The sequence below is a fragment of the Sarcophilus harrisii genome, chromosome 1, assembly GCF_902635505.1.
Source record: "Sarcophilus harrisii chromosome 1, mSarHar1.11, whole genome shotgun sequence".
NCBI lineage: Eukaryota > Metazoa > Chordata > Mammalia > Dasyuromorphia > Dasyuridae > Sarcophilus > Sarcophilus harrisii.
Genome location: NC_045426.1, coordinates 314,613,158 through 314,630,506, shown reverse-complemented (window position 1 = coordinate 314,630,506; position 17,349 = coordinate 314,613,158). Strand labels below are relative to the sequence as shown.

The 17,349-nt window shown below is 35.9% G+C and overlaps 1 long non-coding RNA gene across 1 annotated transcript; it reads right to left on the bottom strand.

The window, feature by feature from the left end:
- Positions 1 to 8,019: 8,019 nt before the first annotated feature.
- On the bottom strand, positions 8,020 to 16,582 carry LOC116421122. Its single transcript, XR_004231434.1, has 3 exons — positions 16,410 to 16,582; positions 13,772 to 13,813; positions 8,020 to 8,332 (listed from the first exon to the last, which is right to left on the bottom strand). It is a non-coding gene; the product is annotated as an uncharacterized LOC116421122 (long non-coding RNA).
- Between the last annotated feature and the right edge of the window lie 767 nt (positions 16,583 to 17,349).

Genomic DNA, 17,349 nt, shown 5'->3' with positions numbered 1-17,349 from the left:
GTTAAGTGACTTGCCCAGGATCATGCAGCTAAGTAAGTATGTGATGCTGGATTTGAACTCAGATCTTACTGAATCTGTGGCTTGGCTCTCCCACTGTGCCACTAATTGCCCCTGCTTCCAACTTTACTAAGTAAATAAAGGCTATCTCTTGTGATCTTTCCTCCCATTCCAGCCCTCTTCATCATTTTTCTCCTCCTTTGCTGAAGTGACTCTTCTCTTTAGCTTCTCCTTATGTACTGGCTTCTTTCCCACCACCTTTAAACATCTTTGTGTCTTTTCCTTATTTATAAAAGACATCTTTTTAAAAATTAATCCAGCCATTTCCTCCAATTATTACTCAGTCTTTTATTTTGTTCAGACCTGCACTCCTAAAAAGGATCTCTTATACACCTCACTTCCATTTCTTCATTTCTCAAAGACTTTAATTTCTCATAATTTGTCATTGTTTCCAAACTGAATGAAACTATTAGCTCTTGTGTTACCACAATCTCCTAATTTCTATTCCCAGTGGTCTTCTCCCTGCCCTTAATTCTCCTTCTATTTGACCTCTCTGGAACTTGTGACATTTTCAGCTGCTTTTTTTCCCATTGATCTTATCATCTCTCCTCCCTTGTCTTAAAGGAGCCCCAATTTTTCAGTTGGATATTTAGGAATTGATGCCTGTCCAAACTTACATCCCCATTGTTGGCTATTGGATAATACTAATATTCTACTTCACATTTTTCTAAAGATCACTGACATCAGTAATTTATGTACACAAGTAATCTTGTGTACAGACCATAATCTCCTCACAGCATGTGCACAGTCTCATGGGTTTCTGTGACCAAAAGATTCATCACCCAGTGAGCAATCTTCTGAGGAGGAGCCATTCCAGACTTGGCTAGGCTAGTCCTCAAAGTAAACACATCCCAGGCCTGCTTGCACGGGTGTGTTCGTGTCCATTCGAGGTCCATTAAGACTGGCTCCAGAGTGAAGAGAGGGCCCAACTTAGAACTGAAAAGACTCAAGTTAAATTTTTACCTTATATTTTTACAAACTATGTGATACTGGGCAAGTCATCCTCTCTTAGCCTGCTCCTCTTCTGTAGGATATTAGCAGCAGTGCTACAGGATTGTTGTGAGCATCAAATTAGGTAACATATATGTAAAGAGTTTTAGAGCTCTTAAAGGATGCTATAAGTATGTATTATGGTTGTTATTAAGCATGGTAGAATCTGCCAGAATTCTTAGTTTGCAAACCAGCCTTTGAGAGCTTATGTCACTTCCACACCAATGAGGCAATTAAGATCTTCCAGCATTATGGAATAACATTTTATTTGAATATTTTAATGTATCCCTGATTTCATCCATATTGCCATTCTCTCTTATGGCACCATTACAACCCGCCTACCCTTCTCATCATGAATTATTCTTATCCATGTCCTTTTAGAAAATTCCACAGAGGGGCTATTCAAAGTGCTAAAGTCTTCCTCAAGATTTCCTTATCTCTTCTATATCATGGATCTCTGTGGCTTTGAGGTGAAGCCTACATATCCTGTCCAGAATAATGATTTTATTTTGTTTTTATTTTTTATTATAACTTTTATTGATGAAATATATGCATGGGTAATTTTTCAACACTGATCCTTGCAAAAACTTCTGTTCCAACTTTTCCCCTCTTTCCTTCCACCTTCTCCCCTAGATGACAGGCAGTCCAATACATGTTAAATATATTAAAGTATATGTTAAATACAATATATGTATACATATTTTTATACAGTTGTCTTGCTACACAAGAAAAATCAGATTTAGAAAGAAGGTAAAAATAACCTGGGAAGAAAAACAAAAATGCAAGCAAACAATAACAGAAAGTGCAAATGCTATGTTGTGGTCCATGCTCATTTCCCAGTGTTCTTTTGCTGGGTGTAGCTGGTTCTGTTCATCACTGATCAATTGGAACTGATTTGGTTGATCTCATTGTTGAGGAGGGCCACATCCATCAGAATTGATCATCATATAGTATTGTTGTTGAAGTATATAATGATCTCCTGATTCTGCTCATTTCACTCAGCATCAGTTCATGTAAGTCTCTCCAGGCCTTTCTGAAATCATCCTGCTGATCATTTCTTACAGAACAATAATATTCCATAACATTCATATATCACAATTTGCCCAGCCATTCTCCAATTGATGGGTATCCAGAATAATGATTTTAAATGCATAAAATAAAATACATAAGATTATGGAAAAGTATTATGTCAAGTTACAGTTGTCAAAAAGATCAGAAAATAAAACCAAGTTCAAAGGTTTAGATCTTTTAATATTTTATTGATATTGAAACACTGCTATACATTTTGTTTTCTCCTTGCTTTCTTATAGTCTTATACATTTATTTTCTGGATGAATCACTGATGGCCACTCCACATACACAAATAACCATTGGTAATAATTTATGACATACAACAGATTTTGGCTCTTACATGATAGAAGCAAAATGATTTTAGTGGAAAAAATTGTTGATTTAGAATCAGGAAAATCCTTAGTTCAAATCCTGCCTCTAATAGTCATTAGTTGTGCCATAGTCAATTCTCTAGGATATATATCTATAGTTATGAACAGCTTACAATTTGCATTTGTGAGGGAGAAGTCTCCACACTGGGAGTACTCTATGCTGCTGAGTTCATAGCTATTTGTGAATGACTGAGATAATATAGTGCCAAATTCTTTGATTCAGGCTACTGTAACCCACTTTGGGGGTATTTGGAAGAAGAAAAGACTGAGAAATTCATCCTTGCTTGAAATGGGCTTCCCTCCCTCTGTCACCTTCTCTTCTTTCTTTAGTCAAATCTCTGTGACTTCAATCAGAACTTGAACTTGTCCTTGCCAAGAGATGCTTCTTGGTTGGGCCATTACTCACTTAGCCTTTATTTCTCCAGGAGCAGTTTTTTCAGAGTGATTCCAGGCTTTGTTTGACATTATTTTTTTAAAGAACATCATTGCCTTCTGTCAGTGATAAAAAGGAAAGGTCTTGGGAGTAATTTCCCAATTCTTGGTCTTCTCTCTCATACATCTGATTCTTTCATGAGCTATGATTTGAGACTTCTTAACTAGAAATTATATACTTCTATATGTTGCCTAACTGTAATTCTACATATATTAAAATTTTAAAATATTTTTATTTTATTATACTTCATAACTCTTACATATTATCTCTAGTTGACATTTGTATGCATGCTAGCAGAGGGCAAATAACAGCTGCTCACTTCCAAGGCAGCTTTGTTTTAGGTATTTTTACTTCCTATCTCTGGGCAGCAAGAGGCAGAGTGTTGAGCCTGGAGTCAAGAAGACCTGAATTCAGATCTGACCTCACACACTTACTAATTGGACAAGTCACTTAACTCTGTCTCAGTTTTCTCATCTGTAAAATTAATTGGAGAAGAAAATGGCAAATGGGGGTTTCTTTGCTAAGAAACCTCAAATAGATTCATGAAGAGTTGGATATGACTGAAAATGACTAAACAACAGCACTTCCTGCTTACTTGTTGGTGAAGGATTGGTATATCCAAAAGAATCCTTAGCAAGTTCTTATTGCTCAAAAGTTTATCATTTGAAAAGCAATGTAGTAGCTGTAATATGAATGTCGAGCTGGGAGGAGATGGGTTGATGTTCAGTTGTAGTTACCTCCTTGCAACTTTGTAGGAGAGTTTGTGTCCTAGACTTCTTGATTTGAACTCTCAGGGGCCAGGTTATATGATAATACTGGCACTAATCAATCAGACCCATGCAAATATTGTTTGTACTATTTTTCTCAACTTATGAATGGAGTTCCGAAAAGGAAAACTTTCTTTCCTACTATTAATCTTTACTCTTTGATGTCTGGTTGTCAAAACTATTGTTTTTTTTGGTAATTGAATAAAAATGTTGGGGTGTTGTAATGGGCTGAGGTTTGACTTGATGCACTGAGGTCCCAAGTACATGAGGCTAAATAGTAATTGGACTATATTAATATACATGATTGGATAAAGAATGGTCCCTGCCCACTCTCTGTGCAAGTCCTGATGTGTTGTATAGGAAATGACGATTTTGGTGGGTGGAGACAGAGAGACAGGAAGGGAAGCTGGGAGAGATTGACCTTGGTTCCTTTCTCCTAGCTGCTGGTCGTGTGGCTGCTGATCCAGCTAGCTTCTTGACTCAGCTGCACACATTGCTATTGCTCATTCTCTTCCACCTCCGATCCTTCTTCACTGAGAATAAAGACTGATGATTTTCCCCTAACCCGAATTCCTGACTCCTGCTGATTTAAAAATAATACACGGTCTTCACAGGGTGTAAAATCATCTGTAGATTTACTGAAAATATCTTTGAAAAAATTTCTGGAGCAAATGGAATAGAGATGATAAATACTTCATCCTTAGCAGAGTGCCAAGCACTACTCTTCAGTCATGTCTGACCCTTTCTTTGGGTCCCCATTTAGGGTTTTCTTGGCAAAGATACTGGAGTGGTTTAACATTTCCTTCTAGTTCATTTTACAGATAAGGGAATTGAGGCAAACAGGGTTAAATACCCAGAATCACATGGCTTGTAAGTGTTTGAGTCTAGATTTGAACTTAGGAAAAGGAACCATCCTGACTCCAGACCGGACACTCTATCCATGCACCACCTACTTACCTATAATAAATACTGAAATATTTTTTGCATTCATTCGTTAATTTGACCATTGATGCATCCTGTTCTTGGTTCTAGTACTTTTTTTGTTGATTACTTCTTATTCATCTTATATATAGCTTATTTGTACATAGTGCTTTGCATTTTCTTTCTCTGCCTAGATTGTGAGCTTCTGGATGCAGGAACTGTATTTTGCCTTTCTTTGTATCCCCAGCACGTAGCATGGTGCCTGACATAAAGTTGTTGTTTAATAAATTCTTTAATATAATATTTTATATAATAATTTTAATATAATTATATATGTTTTATGATTTATTATATATTATTATATAAATTATATGTTATATAATTTATATAATAATTTCTTTAATAAATACTGACAGCTACAGGAACTTCTCATATGTATATTATAATTATTTATATTAAGAAATATTATGTTCAGTTATGGGAACTTCCTTGGGAAACCACACAAAACTTCAAAGACTTAGTAAAGCTAAGATGTTTAGAACTTTACATTTACAGAATTAGGAACATCAAAACATAGGATTGAAGAGCTGGAAGGGTCTGTAGAGATCATTTATCCAACCCCATTATTTATCAGATGTGGAAATTGAGGATCTCACTGAACCAATACCACTCCAAAAGGTAGTGGTAGGATCAACAGCAGCTTGGTTTAGGGGGAAAGAACACTGAATTTGGAGTTCAGGAACATGGGTTCCAAATCTGGCTCTGCTATTTACTATGTGCTTGATCTTTTGCAATCCATCTATCTTCTATGAACATCTATTTCAATTAAGGATATTCCTTTCACTTTTATATCCTATGGGATTACAAGGAAGGAAGAAGATTTCAATTCAAGTAAGGAAGAGCTTCAATAAGCACTTCTTGTTCTCAATCATTTCAGTCATGTTTGACTCTTAGTGACCCCAATTTGGGGTTTTCTTGGAAAAGATACTGGAATGGTTTGCCATTCCTTTCTCCAATTCATTTTACATATGAGGAAACTGAGGCAAGCAGGGTTAAATGATTTGCTCAGAGTTATTCAGCTAATAAGTGTGTGAGATCAGATTTGAATTTAGGAAGATGAGTTCAGGCTCTTGACTCTCTGTCCATTGCATAACCTACCTGCCCACAATAAGCATTTATTAAGATCCTACTAATAGCCAGGAACTGTTTTAGATGCTGGAGAAAATGAAAATATTTAAGAAGAGACAGTCCTCACTCTCAAAAAGTGTTATATCAATGTGAGTTTTATGACTTCATAATGTTGTCTAGGGTCAGTCTTATCTATAAATGTCAATAAGTGAACTATAATTGTTAGGAATTTTTAAGTTCTCCTTCTTAATATCTGTGACCCATAGACAGGAGGTGTGCTAGAGCCAACTCATACCTGCTCAAATGCTAATTGTTAAATTTTCAGTGTGAAAATTTCATTTATAACTCAGAAATCAGTAAATTTTACAAAGCAGGGCTTGATTTATGTTTATTGTCAAGGCTTATTTAAGTGATGGGGGAAATATCAATAACAGATTACGTTTTTTAAAAACATCACATATAAATTTTTTGCCTGGAAAACTAGTTGTTAAACATTTACCAGCCTACCATTATATGCAGGGTAAGGTTGCAGAGCAGATAGAATGTTGTAGTTGGTGTCAGGAAAATCCCATCACCAAAATTTGATAGCTATATGACTTTGGACAAATAAACTGGACTTATGAGCATCCACGTAGGAATAAAAATGTGGGGACATTGGCTACTGCTGGATCACTGGTAGTCATGTGGCAATCTACAACTATTGCTCAGAGAGCAGTCATGGTGGAAAAGCTATCCATTCAGTTTGCTGGCACAAACACAGCCAGAGCTTCAGTGTAAAAATGGAACTTTATTCCCAAATAGTCCTCTAGAGGAAAACATTAAACTCAAGCTATTTCTCCTCAACTACAAGGCCAGATGTTTTGTTCCTCTGCTTTTCTTTCCAATAATTATGGTTCAGAATGGTAAAGTGCATTTTTATTTATTTTCATTTATTTATTTTCGATTTATTTCTCTCCTGCTCCTGGAAGAACTCAAGGCAGATTACAGATTAACACACAGTATAAAGGTAAAATATAGCATTTAAACATAAATGAAAACTGAGTCCATGGAAAAGGAGAAAGCATAAGTGATCTCAGACCTCAAAGCTGAGTTGATTGCTACACTGGGGCAATAAATTTGATTCTGTTTTGTAACTGCTGTGAAAACATGTAGAATTGGAGACTTTTTTCTTTTCTGAGAACAGAAAGTATACTCATTCATCTACATAAACAAATGTGGACACTGCTCTTTTCCATACATTCTTTGGTCTAGCTATAGTGATCTTGGCTAGGAGTGTTGCATAGATTGTTGGACTTGGAGTCAGAAAGACTCATCTTCCCGAGTTCAAATCTGATTTCAGACACTTCCTAACTGTGTGACCCTGGACAAATCATTTAACCCTGTTTGCCTCAGTTTCCTCATGTGCAAAATGATCCGGAGAAGGAAATGCCGAAGTACTCCAGTATCTTTACTAAGAAGACCCCTAAATGAGGTCATGAAGAGTTGGAGAATTGAATAACAACAATACTGGTGTACTTATTCTTCCTCACATATGATTCACCATACCCAATGTTACTACCTTTATACTGATTACCCTTTATGCCTGGAATGGTTTCTTTCCTTATATAGTTCTTTCCCTAAAGTTTCTGACATCCTTCAAGACTCAACTCAAGTGTCACTTTCTGAGAGAGATCTTTTCAGGTCCTGTTAGCGTATAGTGCCCCTCCTCTAAAGTTGATTTCTTTTTACTATATATGTATATTTTATATACTTGTGTGTTCTCCCCACTAAAATATAACATTTTTGTGGACAAGGGCTAATTTTTGTTTGTCTTTTTATGTCCCCAGAATTTAGCACAGTTTCTGGAACATAATAAACTTAATAAATTTATTACTTGGTTTGATCAATTGGCATTTCCAAAATTTGTCAGAAAAGGATTCATTAAGTAGTTTTTTAATATGAAACTCATTCAGTTAAGGCAGATTAATAGCACAATGAATTGGGTATTGGACCTAGATTCAGGAAGATCTGAATTCAATTTCTTCTTCAGATACTAACTAGTTGTGCTGCTCCTTAGTTAAGTCAATTAACCTGTCTGCCTCAGTATACTCATTTACTGAGCAATATTTCCTATGGTTGTTGCAAGGTTAGAATGAGATATTTGAAAAGCTCTTTGCAAACCTTAAAGTTCTATGTAAATGCTTGCTATTATAAGTAATACAAAAATCAGGTAGTATGTATATATGTAATATATACAAACATACTATTGTCACCAATAAAAACTCAGAGACAATTTCTGGGTATTGATAATCAATTTATTAATTAGGCTAGCCAGTAATCAACAAACTGGTTATCAGTGATTTCTCCCCATAACCCAAGGCTCCAGAGGAGACTCTGAAGTAAGTACCTTTAATCTCATGTGTTTCTTCTGATAAGATTTCAAGTGAAGCTTGATCCTGATTGATGAACTTTTAATGAGAAGGGGGTCTAGAAAATCTTCAGCTTCTCTTTCTGAGAATGTGACTTGATCCAAGACACTTAACAGTCTCCAGCAATTTGGGCAGACCTCTCTGGCTAGGTTTTTCCCCCTTTCATGAGTCAGGTTGCTGCAAATTCTAATGGAGAGACCAAGATCACATGAGTGGTTCTTGGTAACTCTTGGTGGAAAGACCAGACCAGTCTAGCTTCTACCTTTGGGGAAAAAAAAGTCAGACTAGCATTTGAGTGGGATCCAGCCCAACTTAATGAGTGGTACCTTGGGGGCTAATCATATCACTCAGTCATGCCCTTTAGAGATCAACTGGTCTTTTTAAAAGTGTAGTCTTAGTGAAAATATGAGGGGAAAGGGATCACAAATCAATAATTAGTTATTAATATAATTGTCATATTAATTTCTCTCACGATAAGTTTACATATCTACATACTATTACATGAACTTCAATTCTGCCCTTGTGAAGGATGCTATGTAACTATTGGATCCTTGTATCCATGTTTCTGAAGACACAAAGTTAAAATGTAATATGGGGAATGCATATTTATGAGAGGCTGATATTATGGTCTATGTCCTTTGTTTTCCCATGGGTTAAATTAATACAGGAATAGAACATGGAAAATCTGGCTGAATGTACTGCTACCATGACAGCTAAGTTGTATCCCTAAATGATCAGACGCTTTAAATGAGATTTGGGGAGTAGCTAATCATATTTGGTGCATAATCAAATTCCCCAACAAGTATCCGTGATATGGCTAGTCTATTTTGCTTATTTAAATGAGAGTCATAAGATTTGGACACCAAACTCAAGGGAAGCAAAGTGATTCTAAAATGGAAACTTTGTAATTTTTCAAAGGAAATATAATCTGTACCATTCCTCTCAACCATTGTGGGTTGAGTTTATTGTGTACTTGTAGAGTCCATTCTAGATATATGTGTGTGCATGTATATAGACATACACAGACATATGCAAATTGTTATTGTTCAGTTGTTTCAGTCATGTCTGACTCTTTGTAACTGCATTTGGGGCTTTCTTGACAAAGATAATGGAGAGATTCGTCATTTCCTTTTGCAGCTCATTTTACAGGTGAGGAAACTGAGGCAAGCAAGGTTAAGTGACTTGCCCAGAATGACACAACTAATAAATATCCGAGTCTGGATTTGAACTCAGGTTTTCCTGACTCCAGGCTCAGTACTCTAGCCACAATGCCATGTAGTTGCCCATATATATACAAATACATATATACATACACACAAATTATATACATAATGCGTATATATAATACACACACATATATGTGTGTGTGTTCTAATATATGCATTCAAAAATTTATGTTTACTAGTTCTAAAAGTCTTGAAGACTTATATGGAAGATATGGGAAAGAGACTCAGGATAATGTCAGTAGGTTGCCTTAATGGCAATCTCAAATTCTGGTCTCTTTGAAAGCGAGACTATGGAATATTTTGATGCTCTCTATATTTTTTGTACTGTTGATGAGTTTCTGATAATCTTTTGAGTATCTTATGTGTTGTCTGAATCTATTCATGAACTCTGTGAATCCTTGGACTCACAATGTCTTCTGGATTTTTTTTGGGGGGGGGAGGATGACTATCCTATCTAATATGTACTTTGTAATTTACACGTTTATATAGGATCAGGGAACTCTTTAATCTACATTTGGGCAACTGAGATATAATCTATACTTAAATTTTATTTTGGAGATTTTTCTTGGAGCAAACCATTGATATGGGAGCATGATGAGGCCAAAAGAGAAAAAAAATTTATCAACCATCACCAGAGGACCCAGTCTCTGAACCTAGACACATGGTGCTGGAAGAGGGGTGGTGGGCCCTTGGCCATCACTTACATAAACAATTCTCTATTCCCTCTTTTTCCCTCAATTTAGAATCACAGAATTTCTATATTGATAGGAATTACAGAAGCTATTTGCTCAAACTCCTCAGGTGATGTAAGAATCTCTTCCATAACCTTTGTGAGAAATAATTTCCTCATCACTGAATGTCTTTAAACAGAGACTGGAAATAGTTCTATTTTAGAAAAAGAAATTGAACAAGCCATTAATAAACACTCTAAGAAAAAATCTCCAGTGCTAGATGGATTTCAAGTGAATTTTACTTTAAAGAATAGTTAATTCTTATACTATACATTTGGAAAAATAGAGGGAAAGGGAGTCCTACCAAACTCCTTTTATGATACAGATATGGGGCTGATACCTAAACCAGGAAGCACCAAAACAGAGAAAGAAAATTTTGGACCAATTTTTCTAATGAATATTTATGCAAAAACCTTAAACAAAATATAAGCAAAGAGATTATAGCAACTTGTTACCAAGATATTATACAAAGTTGGATTTATATCAATAATTCAGGGCTGATTCAATATCAGAAAAACTCTTAGCATAATTGACCATATCAATAACTAAACTAATAGAAATAGTATGATCTCAATAGATGTAGAAAAAGGTTTGACAAAATGATAAATAGCATCTTTCTAAAACCATTAGCAAGCATTATATGCAATGAGGATAAGCTGGAAGCATTCTCAATAAGATCAGGGTGGAACATTGTCACCATTACTATTCGATATTGTACTAGAAATGTTAGCTTTAACAATAAGAGAAGAAAAAGAAATTGAAAGAATTGGAGTAGGTAATGAGGAAACAAAACTATGATATGGTGGCATATTTAGAGAATCCTAGAGATTCAACTAAAAACTACTATGAACCAATTTAGCAAAGTTGCAGGATATAAAATAAACCCACATAAATCACTGGCATTTTTGTATGCTACTGACAAAGTCCAGCAGAAAGAGATAGAAAGAGAAATCTCATTTTAAATAATTGTAGATAATACAAAATATTTGGGAGTCTACTTGCCAAGACAAGGCCAGGAATTGTATGAACACAATTACAAAATACTTTTCACACAAATAAAATTAGATCTAAACAATTGGAAAAACATTAAGCACTTATGGGTAGGCTGAGCTAATGTAATAAAAATGATAATTCTATGTAAATTAATCTACTTATTCAGTGCCATAACAATCAAACTGCCAAGAAATTACTTTATAAGCCTAGAAAAAAATAACAATTCATCTGGAAGAAAAAAAGGTCAAAAATTTCAAGGGAATTCATGAAAAAATGTAGGACTACCTTTATCAGACCTAAAACTATATTATAAAGTGGTAGTCATAAAAACCATTTGGTACTAGCTAAGAAACAGAGTAGTGGATCAGTGAAATAAATTAAGTTTAGAAGACTCAATAGTCAATGATTATAGTAAACTAGTATTTGATAAACCCAAAGAATCCAACTTCTGGGATAAAAAGTTTTTGTCATTATTTGACAAAAATTGATGGGAAAACTGGAAAATAATGTGGCAAAAAGTAGGCACTGACCAACATTTCACAGTCTATACCAAAATAAGTCAAAACGGGTCTAAGGTGATACTAAAAGCAAATTAGTGAAAGAAGGGACAGTTTACCTCTCAAATGTATGGAGAAAGGAGGAATTTATGGACAAAGGAGAACTAAAGAGCATATGAAATGCAAAATGGATAATTCTGATTATATTAAATTAAAAAGGTTTTGCACAAATGAAACCAATGCAGTCAAGATCAGAAGGAAAGAAGAAAGATGGGGAAAAATTTTTACAGTGAGTTTTTCTGATTTTCTTAAATATTTAGAGAATTGGCTTAAACCATTCCCCAACTGATAAATGGTCAAAGAATGTGAACAATTTTCAGATGAAGAAATTAAAGCCATTTCTAATCATTTGAAAAAATGCTCTAAATTACTATTAATTAGAGAAATTCAAATTAAGACAACTCTGAGGTAGCACCATTTCATGCTTCTCAATTGGCTAAGATGATAGGAAAAGATAATGATAAATGTTGGAGGGAATATCAGAAAACTGGAACACCAATGCATTATTGGTGGAGTTGTGAAATGATCCAACCATTCTGGAGAGCAATTTGGAACTATCCAGCAGTTTCTACTTAGTCTGCATCCCAAAGAGGTTATGATAGAGAGAAAAGGATTCACAATTGCAAAATGTTTGTAGTAGTCCTTTTTGTAATAGCAAGGAATTGGAAACTGAGTAGATGCCCATCATTTGGGGAATGGCTAAATAAATTATGATGCATGAATGTTTTATAAAAAATGATGAGCAGACTGATTTCAGAAAAACTTGTAAGAACTGATGCTAAATGAAGTGAGCAGAATCAAGAGAATACTATAGACAGTAACAACAAGATTATGTAATGATCAACTGTGATGGACTTAGATCTTTTCAGCAATGCAGTGATTCAATGCAATTCCAATAAACTTGTGATGGAAAGTTCTATCTGCATCCAGAGAAAACTATGGAGACTGAATGTGGAACATAGCATAGTATTTTCACCTTTTGTTATTTGTTTTCTTTGTAGTGCTTTTCCTCCTTTTGTTCTGATTTTTCTTGAACAATATACCACATATGGAAATATGTTTTAAAGGATTGCACATGTTTAACTTGTATCAGATTGCTTGCTGCTTTGGGGAAAGGGGAGGTAAGGGAAGGTAGAAGAAAAACTTAGAACACAAATTTTTATAAAAAATAATATTAAAAACTATCTTTACATGTATTTGGAAAAATAAAATACTATTTTTTGTTCTCATTTTATTTTATTCTATTTTTATAAAGCTTTTTATTTTCAAAACATATGCAGGGATAATTTGACAACATTGTGATTTCTATGGAACACAGGGAAATGAAGGTGTGGTGACTATAGACTAGGACAAAGGCCAATGCAGAATCACATGTGGGCTTTGTTACCTTTCTTCTATTTTCTTTCCCCCTCAAAATAGGTTTCATTTCCTCAAACTAGGCACTTCTTTGCCTGAATGAAGAGGAAACAAAATGCTTTTTAGATCTTTCTTTCAGGCTTAGAATTAGTTTGCTTTCTTCTTTTTATCCCCAAACATACCATTTCCCTTTGACAGTTTTCCTGGTAATAAAACTTTTTATTTTGTTATATTTTAATCTGCTTAGTGTGAGTGGCTTGTCCACCCAGCTCCGCAAATCACTTGTTATCATTGCAGTCAATGGTCTGTGTCCAGCCAATTTCACAGACAAACGCCTCTCTCCCTGGCCATGGCCATTGACATGGGGAACTCTGATTTACAAAGCCAATAAAAATGGATTCAGAGAATTACTAGGAACCACTGCCTTAATATAAGAGATTAAAATCTCCAAATTTAGGGCAACTAGAAGCTATTCAATAAGAGCATTGTGGCAAATGGGTTATAGAAATGTCAGCTGGTCAGGGTCAGATGCCACTAGAGGTGATTTACTGGAAGAAAAAGGAACTAATTGATAAGTTACCTTTAATGCTTTTCCCAATAGCTAGGGAGAATTTATATTGGAATTTGTTTGTTATCCTTCACTATAGGGGTTAACTGAAATTTTTATGGTGGAAGAACCCCTGTCTCTATTTGTTAAAGCAACAAGGTCATGTTCAAGGTGAAATTGAGTTAAAAATGACAGGCGACCAATCTGATTATTACCTTATTATCCAATTGGAGAAAGGGCAACATCTGCTTCAACCTCTGGAATGGAAAGAGAATGTAGGCAAAGTAGTCTTTGATAATCTTTTTCTGATAGTAAATCAATTAATGAATCAAATAATTATTTATTCAATGAATCCTAAATGCCTAATTGTTCTAAGTGCTGCTAACAAAAAGAAGCCAGTCCCTACCCTCATGGAGTTTACAGCTTAGTGAGTGAAAGAAAGCATACACTATACAGCCAGGAATGTATTTTTACATTCTCAATACCTAGCACAATGCTTTGTAGTTTGGTTCAGTTTAATTCATTGCATCAAGGATTTTCTGAGAGACTATAAGGTCTAGTAAGGGCAAGAAGATTTTGGGGCTTTACATCACTCTTTTGCCTCTTCCTTCCTCTTCCTCCACTGACATTGCAGCCCACATTGGATAGAGAAGAAGAATGAAACTGATCCTGGAGAGGAGAATGGTCAGTCAGGGATATGGAGGTGGGTTAAGGTTGAACACAGCTGGAATCTGATTGGAGGAGATGGGCAAGCCTACAAACTGAGATTAAAAACCACTTAGCTGTGTATGATGGAGTGGGGAGTACCAACAACTTCCCTACCTCACTCCTCATGCCCTTTCCTGATTTGGTGTGAATGTTTACTACCTCTGCTACCTCCTTTGGATTTTGATCTTGCTAATCTTATTGAAATTTATTCCTTGCCACTTCTTCCCTTGTGAAGGGTAGACAGAGGGTGAAGAAGATGAGATTCAGAAGGGAGTCTACAGCACATTTACCTGTGTTTCAATAAAAAATAACCCATGACCAATAAAAATCCAGAAGATCATATACTTAGAGATTGAAAGAACCTTAGAGACCACCGAGTCCAACTCACTCATTTTATAGATAAGAAAATTGGGGCACACAAAAATTAAGATTTGCCCAGCCACATCTCTATCGAATATCTGAGGTGTGATTCAAGTCCAGTGCTCAATCCATTAAGCCTCATAGCTTGAAATTGTCTAATTCCTGTGAACAAGATCACTCACAGGAAATACCTCTCACATGTGGTAAAGGTGGAACCACATAGAATTTTAATTAATCCTCATCTTCTTTTAACCCAGACTGAACTTTGAAATTAGCTAGTGAAAGCAATTAAACCAGAGGAATCCCTGCAGAAGTCAGGGGGTAAGAATTTTTTAGGCGTATTTTGGAGAGAATAATCCACTAGAAGAGCATCATCCTCCTTACCCCCAGCCCCAGCCTCAACTAAGACTGGAGTAGAGTGTTACTTAGTGGAGAAATTGTGTGATACTTCTGGCAGATAAATTAAGTGATAGCCTGCTTTTCTTTAGGTTTATAGGAAGCAATAAGTATAACTTTAGCATCATATGGAGTATGTCTAAAATGTTCACATCATCTGTCATGTAAACAGATATTTATAAAGTACTATGTACAAAATACCTTCAGGAATCCATCAAACAATCTCTAATTTCATCAGTGTTATTATTCCATGGCCAAAGAATGCAAACTATTTATAAGTTGATAAGATTTTTTTTTTGCCCGAGGCTTTTTTATCAAGCTAACTGAATTGCCCATGGTCATATAGCTGCTAAGTATAAGATGTACTTCTCTCTTGACTCTGAGTTGAATGCTTTTTCCACTATGCCATGACCCCTCATAGGCTCTGCTGATGTAAAGATCAAAACCTATACAATCTCCATACTTAAGTCTAGTAGGAACATAAGGAGAGTCTGTTAAATCTAGTTGAGGAAAGTATGTTATATACTGAGAGGTATAAAGTTCTATGGTAGGTTAGAGAAAGTCAACCCAGGGGCAGATGTGAAAGAAAACAATTATACAGAAAGCTGAGGAAAGGTCAAAGGAATGAGCTTTTTGACCATGACCCATTTTGGGCTAAGTAAATCCGTTCCATAATACTGTAGGGATACCAGCAATTAAGTTTTCCCCTCTAGAAAGGGCTATTTCTTTAGTAGACAGCACAGGTGGCAAAAAGTTCTGGATAGAATTCTGGATTCAGAATCAAGTAGAATCAGAACAAAACGGTTCAAATTCTGGCTCATTTATTAGCTCATTTATTATCAACTTCTCTCAATATCAGTTTCCCCTTCTATAAAATGTGGATAATAGCAACACTTAAAAGGATTGTTGTGGGAATCAAATGATATAATGTGTCAAGTGTTATTTAAATGCTAGTTATCATCAGTTTTGTTTCCTTTAAAACATAACTTGGTTTCAGACTATTTCCATCACAGTTGATTCAAATTAAGCATTATATATACCTAAAGTGATTAGCACTTCCTCAATCTGAAGGAAGTAATTAATGCAAGTAATATCCCCATTTTCCTGAGCAGGAAACTGAGGATTAGCTAAATTAAGTCATAGGATAACATGGCTGGAAAGGTTACAGGAAGTATTTGAACCTAGATCTTCTAACTCTAAGCATGTCATTCTTTGCACAACAGCCAGCTGCCTCAATCTCATCGTTCCACAAACTTAAGCCATACCATTAGTAGAGTTCAGTATATTTTCTCTGGGAGCCAAACATAAGATCATCTTTTAAACTTCGTGCCTGATTTAATTCTCACTTACCTGCCTCAGCCTTCATCCTGTCCCTATTCTTGTCCTTACCTCATTGTGATGGATGCCAGCTTCATCCCCAATTTCTCACTTGGCTCTAATGGAGTTGAGTTTTTGATCACTCGTTTCTCTGGATGGATAACCTGGTCCTGCCCCTTTTACCCCACACTCTTGCCATCTGATCTTACCCAGGGGACTGAGGAAGCAAATTCCTTGCTGCCTTTGCTCCTGTTGGTGAGGAAGTTATAATTAATTACAGTTACCTCTATAGGATGACAAAGTAATGGTGAGAGACAGAAAATATTTGTCACTCGAATTGGCTATCGGTGCCTAAACTTTGCTCATGACTTGGTTTCAGACTATTTCCATCACAGTTGATTCAAATTAAGTATCATACATGCCTAAAGTGATTAGCACTTGAAATAGATGATGCAGTTGTTCTTCATTCCATTGGGTTTGCTGCTCTGCATTCTGGCCACGTCTCTGCTGATTGGCACAGTGTCTGACCACAATTGTTAGCAACAGGTGCTGAGGGAGGAACACAGCTGGGACTGTGAGCAGCAAAGACTGGGTAAGAAAAGAGAAAGGTTCACAGTGGTATCAGTACTGGGGTACAGTTACTATTGGTTCCTTTTTTGGATGTTCATGGTGCAGCATCTAAAAGGATGTGGGAGTGAATAGTCAGGTAAGAATCTAGAGAACCTTGACTGTGGCTGTCTAGTGGGTTTCATTTCCTTTTGGGCTTGTTCTTTGGAATCCTGACTGCTAGCCATCAGGAACTCATATGCTCCCCTGAGGGTAGGTCCATGCTTAGGTCCCATGCTTCTTTGGAGTCTGGACACACATATTAAAGAGAGAGCACATCTTGCAGATCCAGCTTAGAGTCACTTATCTGGGAACAAGCTCCATCCTTCATCCCCAGGAAGGGTTGCTAGGCAGTGGGCATCATAATGTGACAATATCAATGAACCATACGGGCCAACCATAAACA